This window comes from Amaranthus tricolor, chromosome 8 (assembly GCF_026212465.1).
Source record: "Amaranthus tricolor cultivar Red isolate AtriRed21 chromosome 8, ASM2621246v1, whole genome shotgun sequence".
In the NCBI taxonomy this organism is placed as follows: domain Eukaryota; kingdom Viridiplantae; phylum Streptophyta; class Magnoliopsida; order Caryophyllales; family Amaranthaceae; genus Amaranthus; species Amaranthus tricolor.
Genome location: NC_080054.1, coordinates 16407056 through 16418328, shown reverse-complemented (window position 1 = coordinate 16418328; position 11273 = coordinate 16407056). Strand labels below are relative to the sequence as shown.

Genomic DNA, 11273 nt, shown 5'->3' with positions numbered 1-11273 from the left:
GAAAAGTCCACGTCCCTTTTTGGCGGCATACCAGGAAGTTCTTCTGGAAAAACATCCTTAAAATCACAGACCACCGGAATGTTCTCAAGTCGCACCTCCCGCTCCTTCACCTTACTTATACTACACAGAAACCACGGTTGCCCTTGCTTGATTAATTTTCTGACTTCCAATGACGACACGATTTTTATCTTTGGTCCCTTAGGAAGACTCCTATATTTAACCTTCTCCCCCCTAGGTGTACTTAAAGCCACAGACTGTTCTTCACAATCTATTATCGCTTTATATCTATTCAGCCAATCCATCCCAAGTATTACATTTAAATCATCCATTTCTAGAGAAAATAAATCACTCTGAAATTTTACTTTTCATATCTTAACCGACACTTCACGGAACAGCGTATTACAATGAAAGGTCTCCCCAGAAGGAGTAGCGACTGAAAAAGATGTTTCATCGGGGGTTTTCCAATTCTAAGTCCTTAACTATAGACTTTGAAACAAACGAGCATGATGCACCAGAGTCAAAAAGTACTTTTTGTATTGATACAGAACGTACCGATGACCACATCCGACGCCTACGCTGCTTCTCTCGAGTTAACTGCTGAAAGTCTGCCATCATTCTGAGTAGCAGTAGTAACACCTCCTTGATTACCACGTTGATCAAAAAAAATTTTCGTTTCTAGTATTCCCTTGTCGTTGCTGGACACCGGAGTGATTTCCTTGAAACCTAGGGTTTGAGGCACCCCCTAAGTTTCGACCAAAACTACCACCATTGTGGTTCCCCCTTCCAGCTTCATTACCACTCCGTCCGTTACCGAGACGTTGTTGTTGGAAGCCTCTATGACTTCCCCCTTGCAACTCTTATTGTCCTAAACGAATATAACACTCATACATTCTATGACCCGGTTTACCAGAGTGAGAACAGTCCACTAACGCACCCCGTCAATCCCTTCCTGGGTGATTTTTCTGGCATCTCCTACAATTATAAATTCTTTCCTTCCCATTGCGGTCATACAAAGGCTTCTGCATCCTAGCCTCTGGTCTCGAATTCCCCCCACTCTTGTTGTTCTGACCAGTATGAAAGCCTTTTTCCTGGAAGCCTCCAAACAGTTTGTGCTTCTTAAATTGATTTTGGACCTGATTACTCACATTCATTTCATTCTGAAGCATGGGTTCTTTCCTCTTTTCCCCGCTATGGCCCATCTTCTCTTGTTCTTTCCTAATAACATTTCCAATCTGTGCAGCTCTCTTGTATAGTTGGTCTAAAGTATCATATCTATCAGTCTCAATGTGCTTTTGAATCTCATACGATAAACCTAATTCAAAACGCTGAATTTTCTTTCCCTCAGTTGGGACGTCCTCAGGGCAAAACTTCAGGTATTCTATAAATTTCTGATAATATTCATCCACCGTTAAGTTTCCCATCTTGAACCTAGCAAACTCATTTGATTTGTCCTTTCTCACATAAGGCGGATAGAATTGGTCCCTTAACGCCCCCTTAAAACCTTCCCAGCTTAAGTCACCATCGTTTTCTGATATCAACCTTGTCTTACTATGTGTCCACCAATAGTCAGCGTCTTCCACTAGGAAAAACGCGGCTTGGTCAACCATGAACTCAGCAGGACATCTCACCACACTGAAGAGTTTATCAAATTCTCTCAGCTAGTTTTCCAGCATAGAAGGTTCACCTTTCCCACAATAAGTTGAGGGTTTACTCTGGGCTATTCTCTTACTAATTGATGAAGCCCTTTCCTCCAAGGATTTGTGTCTCGGATTCCTTGCGCCAGCTAGGGCCTTAACTAGGTTTCGAAGCATACGGTCAGAGTTTCCTCTTGGCACAGACCTTTTCAAAAAAGGTGGTATGTTGGCAGGTATACTGCATTTGGTTAAACAAGGTATATAAATGCATTTCTATAGCGTTTGTGATTAAGGAAAACTCATACTATTATTGCTCTTTAAAAACAAGGTAATTGTCCTAAAAGGTAAAAGAGTTGAACAATGAGTCTATAATCAAATCTTCACACTTTTCCAAAAAAAAAATACAACACTTAATCGATTCTACCTACTAATGTTTAAACTTTTATAAACGACATTCAAATTCAAATCAGTAATACCATATTGTTCCAATCCAAAAATACTTGGGTGTAAAATCTCGCATAACCACTGTTCGGCTACTACAAAATTCCAAAAATAAACAACCAAATCGTTCAACCAACTAAATTGTTCGCGATTTATTTGTACTATGGAACTAGACATACGAACTCGTACGCATGCATACTCAGATAAAGTAGGAACAATCAGGCAAATAAAAGTGACGCATCTAGACGGTCTTGATCGTCCATGTATCGATCAGTGTCAAAATCAGCATCACTAGAGTCATCGCTAGACGTGCTATCAGAATCAAAAGGGGTTCCTACAGATAAGGAATCACTCATAGCAAGTCGCCCTACGGAATCAGAAAGTTCTACAATTACTGGTTTAGGTGGTCTTTCATGGGACGATAAGTTGGATATGATAGAGTTCTCATATAATAACAGTTATCATTCGAGTATTGGGATGGCACCATTCGAGGCACTATATGGTCGTAGTTGTCGTAGCCCTGTATGTTGGGATGATAGTTCGGATACGGTAGTTGTGGGACTTCCTTTGATTCAGGAAATGATCGAGCAAGTTCAGCTGATACGCAAGAGGATGAAAGCAGCTCAAGATAGGCAAAAGAGTTACGCAGACCAACGACGTCGACCTCTTGAATTTCAAGTTGGAGATAAAGTCTTCCTTCGAGTCTCACCAACTAGAGGTGTGATGAGGTTTGGGAAGAAAGGTAAGCTCAGTCTCAGATTCATTGGACCCTACGAGATCCTTGAACGCATAGGCGAGGTCGCATATCAACTTGCGTTACCTGCGTCTATTGATAGAGTGCATGATGTGTTTCACGTATCTCAATTAAGGCAGTACATCTGGGATGACTCACACGTTCTTCAACCCGAACAATTAACCTTGGATGACACCTTGCAGTATGAAGAGACTCCCGTTCAGATTCTAGATAAGAAGACGCATGATACTCGTCGAGGTAGTGTAGCACTTGTGAAAGTGCTATGGTCTAATCACGTTACCGAAGAAGCCACGTGGGAGGCAGAAGATGCCATGAGACGCGATTATCCTTGGTTATTTGCTTAGGTATTTATATTTTTATCGTTTTATATGTATTGCATCTCGTTAGTCTTATAAAGTTAAGTTCGAGGACGAACTTCATTCTAAGTTGGGTAGAATCATAATATTTCGAAATAATACTAAGTTTTAGCGATGCTAAGCCTTTAAAATTTTGATTAGTTCACATAGTTGTACGAGTTATATAGATTCTTTCAATGCACAAGTATGAGTAATTGGGTAACATAGTCTTATGATATGTATGATAGCTGGATATTTGAGTTTGTGCATGAGACTTGAGTTGACTTCGAGGACGAAGTTCTTCTTAAGTTGGGTAGAATGCGACATTCGGGAATTTAAAATAAATAAAATCATTTTGGGCCTTTAATTAATTAGAAATTACCATGAATCAAGTGGGTTAAGTGATAATAATAATAATAATAATAATAATAATAATGATATATATAAAAAAAATATACATATATATATAAAAAAAAAAAACTAAAATTAATACCCAAAAATAAAATCAGAAACCCACTTTCCCAAATCCCATTTCCCTTCACGTCACCCTCACCGCCAATCTCTTCCTCTTCTTCTACCTTCTCATTCCTTCTTCTTCCTTCTTAAACCGACACCCTTCCACTTTCCTTTTCCTTTTCCTTTTCCTTCCTTCTTCTTCTTCGAGCGGCAGCAGCACCCGCACCACCTTCACCATCTTCTTCCTCCTTCTTCTTGTAATTGTTGGTGTAAACAAACTAAGGTATTAAATCTCTTAATTTCTATGTGTAATTTCATTTTACTCATCTTTTATGATCGATTTTCTTCTCATATATTCGTACCCTAACTATTTCTAATCGAAATTACATGTAAAAAAAATCAATATATTTGTAGAATTTATTCCATTAAAGAAGTAACTGAAAACCCTTTTGTGTTCTTTGTTCATCTATTTCGAAGGCTTTAGTTGGGTTCTTTTTAGTGTTGATTAGTATTGGTTTTTGGGTTATTTGATTTCTAGTATAAAGTTTGGTATTTATTGAAATTTCAGTCCGGAATTTGAACGTTCTGTTTTGGCCACTTTCGAAGTAGTTCTAATTGTTTTTGGGTTCTGGTTCCTTCATAAGAATTGTAGAGCTCCGAGTCACAGTCGCGTGGGCACTTGAATCGCCCCAAAATGAGTTTGTATGAAGAAGTTATGCCCAAAATGCTAGCAGGGTGTCTTGTAAATTCGAAAATGATATTTTTTATTTACTTGTTCATAATTAAAGTTGGAGTTCAAATTGAGTAATCTTTTTATCATGTGTTTAGGGTTAGTAGTTATCCTTCAATTGAGTTTTATTAATATGAGGTTGATTTCATTGACATACTTTCATTAGTGTGCTCCTTCGTCATGAATTAAGCTTTAATTTTATTGAATCTTGAGTTATATAAATTAATTGGATGAGTTATGTTGATTGGGAGTATTAGCTGGATATGTGATACTGAATAATTATGGTTAGGAATTAGGAATTGATGGCAAATAATGATGATGACAAGTAATTGAGTAAAGTGATGCTCTTACAGGATATATTGCATGTTTGTTGATTTGAGAACTTGTTATGGGTGTTATGTTGATTGATAGATTTAGGTGAAGTTAAGATTAATCATTTTGAATGTGGATACTCGTCAGGAGCTAATTGCTAGATGATTTAATATTTTACATAGATTATTAAATTCTTTATGAGCACTAGTGATTGTGGGGCTAGAATGTTTATTTCCAGTTTACTAAGATGTAATGGTGAATTAAAGATTAAGTTGTACTATTATAGGATGTTTAGAAATGCTAAACCAAGAGTTATGGGCAAGTATCGAATAATTTGATATTCTTGAAAGCATTATGTGATTCCTTGAGGATTTCTAACATTTAGTTTAAGTATATATATTGGTATATAATTGGAATATTAGAATAGCTGGTGGAACTATGCGTCCTTAGGATGAGTAGTAATGAACTATATGAACCTAGTTGTAGTATTGTATGCGTTGTTGTGATACTATGGTTGTTATGCTTCAGGAGACGACTTTATCGAAGAGCCCTTCTAGTAATCGTGGAGTACCAGACTTAGCCTCTTGAAGCGTTCTTTTGGTGAGTAGTAACAGTCCCTTAAAAAGGGGTCTGACCAGGCTACCATTTGTAAAATGTTATTTAAAGTTTGTGAAATTTATATGAATGTGATAAATGTTTATGAATGATTATGCTGAGATTGATATGGTCAATGGATCAAGCTTGCGAGCTGGTCATTGACAGAGTTGAGGAACATGGTTCCCTACTCCTGTTTTTGAAGCGAATTGTCATTAAGATATTGACTAACTTCACCCGAGAGCGACATAGCCTTAGAGCTATGGGGCACCTCTCAAACTAGACTCCCTGTGCGTACATAGATCTAGGAAACTGATGTTGCTTTTAAACCATTGTTTTGAATTGCTGTGTTTAATCGTTTTGGATTGTTGCTTCTCACTCAGTTTAATCTGATTCCTTGTTGTTTCCATCTTTTAGCTGATTACAGGTCGAATCCGGTTGGAAATAATCGGGTTAGCGATGTTGATGAGAGTGCTAAGGATGTTCTTTTGAGCTGAGGCCGTGGAAGCTTATAGTTTGTATTAGGAATTCGTTTAATGTATAATAGTTCTGATTAGTTTTGATTATGTTGATTATAATGGACTCGTAGTGAGTTGTAGGATACTTTATGTTTAGATTAGATATTTGATTTGAGATTTAGCTGTGTTGGTTTCGTTATAGAGCTAGTGATTCCTTTGCCCAGGTTTTGGGATATGATTTAAGTTTTTTGGGAAATAATCCCCGTGACGACCCTGTTTACCCAGTCAACGGTAAGTCGGGTTGTTACAGTTGGTATATGATTTTGGTTAGTAGGGTTGTTACCCTGTTTCCACGCATCTCAGCTGAGACAACACTTTAGAGACAATTCATACGTTCTGCAGCCGAACAGTTGACCTTGGATGACACCTTATAGTACGAGGAGACCCCCCGTTCAGATCCTAGATAGGAAGGCGCATGATACACGTTGAGGTAGTATAGCGCTTGTGAAGGTACTATGGTCTAATCACGTTACCGAAGAAGTCACGTGGGAGGCAGTAGATGCCATGAGACGCGATTATCCCTGGTTGTTTGCTTTGGCATTTCTATGTTTATCGCTTTATAGCTATTGCATCTCCTTAGTCTTTGTGAGTTGACGAATTTCATTCTAAGTTGGGGGACATAGCTTTACGATATGTATGTTAGCTAGAGATTGGAATATATGCTGGAGACTTAGTTTAACTTCGAGGACGAAGTTTATTTCCAGTTGGGTAGAATGTAATATTCGGGAAAATTAATATTTTAAGACGAGTAAGTTTATGAGAATTATCAGTGCGAGAATGATCCTAAATACACATGATAAAAAAAAAAGAGAAAGAAGTTGTTTTTAAAAGATCTCAAAATTTCAACTTGAAATATTTATACTCGAGTCAAGTATTCTTGAAATTGTTTTCTAAAAGATATTATATATACTCGGATAACTGGCAAAAGGAGTTGAGGACCAAACTTATCGAGAATTGTGATGTTGTGCAAGAATGATTTGATGCAAAGAGTTAAAAGAAACAGTTTGGGAATATTGAAAGTTATGCGTTAATTGTGTGTTAAGATTGAAAATCTATAAAGGAATAAAGAATGTAGAAAAAGTATTTGTGACATGTTCAATTATGGGATGAGAAATTTTAATTAAGAGAAGTTTCGAAAGGAAACAAAGGTTAATACAATTAATAGTAACTTAAAGTTATGTTGTAGTAAATTTGATTGAATGGCCTATACGTGTTGAGGATAATGTAAAAATATAATTGAGAAAGCTTTCAACGGTTTTTAATGACTGAATGATAACTTTGGGACTCTATAAAGGTTTTATTGATGGTAAAATGTGAATTAAGAAAAAAGGGATCAACTAGAAGTTTAAAGAATACTTAAATTGTGAGAGGTTTGACTTTGTAAGTGAGGAAATGTTTGGTTATTAAAGGTTAAAAAAAAATTGGGATTGTATGAAACTATTAATGGTAAAACGTGAGTATAATAAAATAATGGTTTAGGAAAAAAAAATAATACGAATTTGAATGTCTAAAGGTTATTAAAGTTATTTCGGATGAATTTGTTAGGGAATTTGAAGTTTTAAGCGTTAAATGAAGATTAGGGTTATAAATGTTATAATTTAAAGTAAGTTGACAATGATCGAGTTTTGAGTTATTAAAAGTTGATAGAAAAATGATTGTGGATATTTTTAATGAATATGAGATTCAATAAACGACTTAAGTTATTTATCTCAAAGTGTCTCGGGAGTTATAAGAGTTTTTAATTAAAAATTTAATTGTAATTGGGAAACAACAAGTTGATTTAATATCTCAAACTAAGGATAAAAAAAAAAGGTTGAAGTGACCAAATATGTAATTAAAGGTATAAAAGATTTTGAAGTAAGATGGTTGATTTAAAGTACACGTGAACATTCACGTAAAGTAAATCGAGGTTGAAGTTTCAAATTTAAAGGTTTGAAGTAATTTAATTGAGGTTAGTTGTGTTACCAATATGTAATTCATCTTATATGATTGAAAATTTATAGATATAGTATGTCTTGAATCAAAGTTGGGGAGTAACTAAAGTTTATTTGGTTCTCATTTCACGAAATTTGAGTTATATGTTATGACTAAGGATGATCAGAAGTGTATGTATAATTTCGGGGACGAAATTATTTTAAGTTGGGGAGAATGAAATATACTACATTTAATAAAGCTTGATTATAAGTTTATTAAGCTGATTGGGGTTATTAAGTAAGTTAATTCGAGTAATAATATTATTATTTTGATAATATTGACTCAAGTATTTGATTTGTTAACATTTTCAAGAAAGAGGTATATTTTATTTAATGTATAAAATTCGTATAAAGAGTACTTCGATAAAAGTGTATTTTGATTATATTTTATTAATTGATTACTATCTTATCTTTATAAAAATAAATTTAAATAAAGTATTGAAAAAAATAAATTCTTAAATGCAATCTTTATTCATACAACCAATTACGAAATTTTACTTATTTCGTAAATCGTTTATTATACCCTTACAACATGTCTTAAGATTGTCTTACGACGAGACGACTTTGATAGAATTTAACGGGTCAAAGCTAAAAAAATAAACCCATTCTTACCTCAATCTAACCAATATACCCTTAATCCCTCATACAAAACTCACGGCTCCCAGTCCCTCTCCTTCCCTAACTCCCTCTTCTATCTCCCTTCTTCCTCCATTCTTTCCCCTCACAAGAAAAGGCTCCTACCGTCATCACCAAGCCCAGCCACGAGTTCCACCACCAACAGCAACCACTTCTCCTCCTCCCTTTATCGTTGGTAACCACTTTTCCCTCTTTTGTTGTTTTGTTTTCAAATTTAAATGTTAGAATTTTGTAAATTGATTTGGGGTTTTTAAATCAAATTTAAGCATCAACTTGAATTTAATTAGAGTATATGAGTTTAATTAGTAATTGAGTTGTTTTTAGTGTTGATTAGAATTGGTTATTTGAGTTCTAGTATCAAATTGAAGTGTTTGGGATTCTGAAATTTCAGTTCATAAACTGAACTTTCAGTTTTGGCTATTTTGGGGATGGTTCTGATTGTTTTTGGGTTCTTATGTCTTCTTAAGATTTGTAGAACTTTTAGTCGCGGTCGTGTGCACACTTGAATCACCCCGAGATGAGTTCGTATGAGGAAGTTATGTCCAAAATATTAGTAGATTGTCATAAAGATCGACAATGAGGTTCCAATTTTGTTCTGTCCGAACTTGTGTTGCTGTTTTTGAAATAGTTAGAGTCGTTTTGGGGTTTTGTTTTCTTCATGAGATTTGTAGAGCTTCGAGTCGCGATCACGTGGGCACTTGAATCGCTCCAAAATGAGTTTATATGAGAGAGTTATGTTCAAAATAGTGAAATACTAGCAGGCTGTCTTGAAAATCCATAACGAACCTTCTGTTTTGGCTATTTTGGGATCGTTCTAATTGTTTCTGGGTTTTAGTGTCTAAATAAGAATAGTAGAGCTCTGAATAATGGACGCGTAGCCACTTAAATCGTCTCATTTGGTTTCCGTATGAGTGAGTTATGCCTGTTTTAGTAAGAGGTATCCTAAAACCATTACGGGATTCCTAATTAGATGAGTTTTGTTGATTGAGACTAGCTGTTGGATATGTATATTTAGCTGCTGAATTATTGTTAGGAACTAAGAGTTGTGACAAGTTATGATAATGGTGAATAATTGAATAGATTGATGCTCTTAGATATAATAACAGATACTTGTGAAACAATTTGTGGGAATGGATTCGTAGTGTCTTGATGGTGTATAGGTAGTGGTGAGGATTTGGATTTGAATGTTGTTAATGATAAATATAGGTCAAAGTGGTGATAAGAACTTAATTGTGGAATTATTAATTAGTATGAATTTACGAAGATTAGGATATCGATAGGATATTGAATGTGGAAAGTTTATGGAAACTTGATGTTCTTAAATGTTAGTTGATTCATGTGAATTTGCTAATGGTGGATAGTTCTTTGTTGTAGCTATTTATTTAATAGTTAGGTAATTGTAAGTGTTGGATATAACCCTTGATTTTATATGATTGGTTATTCTCGAAAGTATCAGGGTTCGTGTGAAAGTTATTAGTTAAATGGATAAATTAGTTGTGTTCTTCTTTTAGGATAGCTGGTTAATCTTGTTTAGTTTCTTGGTTTGAGTTAAATGAACTAGAAGTGTTTGAATTGGAAATACAAAGGGAATTGTGGAGACGTATGATCGTTACAAGGTTATAAGCTAGTCTTAAACAAGGTTATATTTTTTTTATATATGTTGGGGTTAGAATTAGAACTTGCGCAATCTTTGAAATTAGAATTATTAGAATAGAAGATGGAACTAAGATGCGATCATAGGAGGAAATACAATGAGTTATATGAACCTAGTTTGTAGTATCGAACGCTTTGTTGTGATGTTATGTTTGTTATGCTCCAGGAGACGACATCATCGAGGAACCTTTCTAGTGATCGTGGAGAAACGGACTTCGCTTCTTGAAGCGTTATTGGTGAGTAGTGACAGTCCCTTAAAAAGGGGTCTGGCCAGGCTACCATTTGTAAAATGTCTATTTAAAGTTTGTGAAATTTATATGAATGTGATAAATGTTTATGAATGATTGTACTGATATTGATATGGTCAATGGATCGGGCTTGCGAGCTGGTCATTGACGGAGTTGAGGAACATGGTTCCCTACTCCCTGTTTTTGAAGCGAATTGTCATTGAGATATTGACTAGCTTCACTCGAGAGCGACATAGCCTTAGAGCTGTGGGGCACCTCTCAAACTAGACTCCCTGTGCGCACATAGATCTAGGAAACTGATGTTGCTTTTAAACCAATGATATGAATTACTGTGTTTTGTTGTTTTGGATTGTTACTTCTCACTCAGTTTAATCTGATCCTCTGTTGTTTCCATCTTTTAGTCTGATTACAGATCGGAACCGGTCGGGAACGATGGGTTAGTGGTGTTGAATAGCGTTCCAAGGATGTATATCGAGCTGAGAACGTAGGAATTTGTAGATTTGTATTAGGATTTTGGATAAATGTATATTTGTTTTGGCTGTGCTGGTTATATCGGACTTGTAGAGTATTGTATGATTATCTTGTGTATTAGTTAGATGTTGGTTTTGGGATTTAGCTGAGTTAGTCACGTTGAAGAGCTTGTGACCCCTTTGCTTGAGTTTTAGAAGTGTGATTTTAGTTTCTTGGAAAACGAACCTAGTGATGACCCTGTTTACCCAGTCAACGGTAACTCGGGTTGTTACATTTCCTCCCACATAAAGATTTCACTTTCCTCCTCACTCATAGGATCTTCTCGCCTCACCGGCCAATCCCCTAGAATAACTATTTCGCTATCACTATCGCTCATAACATCATCTCTATCAGCTATTCCCCTCTCCACATCAGCATTATAACCATCCCCCACGTTATCTTCATAGGGTTCTTCTACCACTCCTAAGGAATCTTTCTTCATAACTTCCCCTTGTTCCTCATCGGAACTTTCCTCAAAA

At 35.7% G+C, this 11273-nt stretch overlaps 2 long non-coding RNA genes across 2 annotated transcripts; both read left to right on the top strand.

The window, feature by feature from the left end:
- The first annotated feature begins 3665 nt into the window (after positions 1-3665).
- LOC130821249 (uncharacterized) lies at positions 3666-5899 on the top strand. Its single transcript, XR_009045315.1, has 3 exons — positions 3666-3903; positions 5191-5262; positions 5674-5899. It is a non-coding gene; the product is annotated as an uncharacterized LOC130821249 (long non-coding RNA).
- Positions 5900-8207: 2308 nt separating this feature from the next.
- LOC130820958 (uncharacterized) lies at positions 8208-11273 on the top strand. Its single transcript, XR_009045276.1, has 3 exons — positions 8208-8558; positions 10203-10272; positions 10686-11273. It is a non-coding gene; the product is annotated as an uncharacterized LOC130820958 (long non-coding RNA).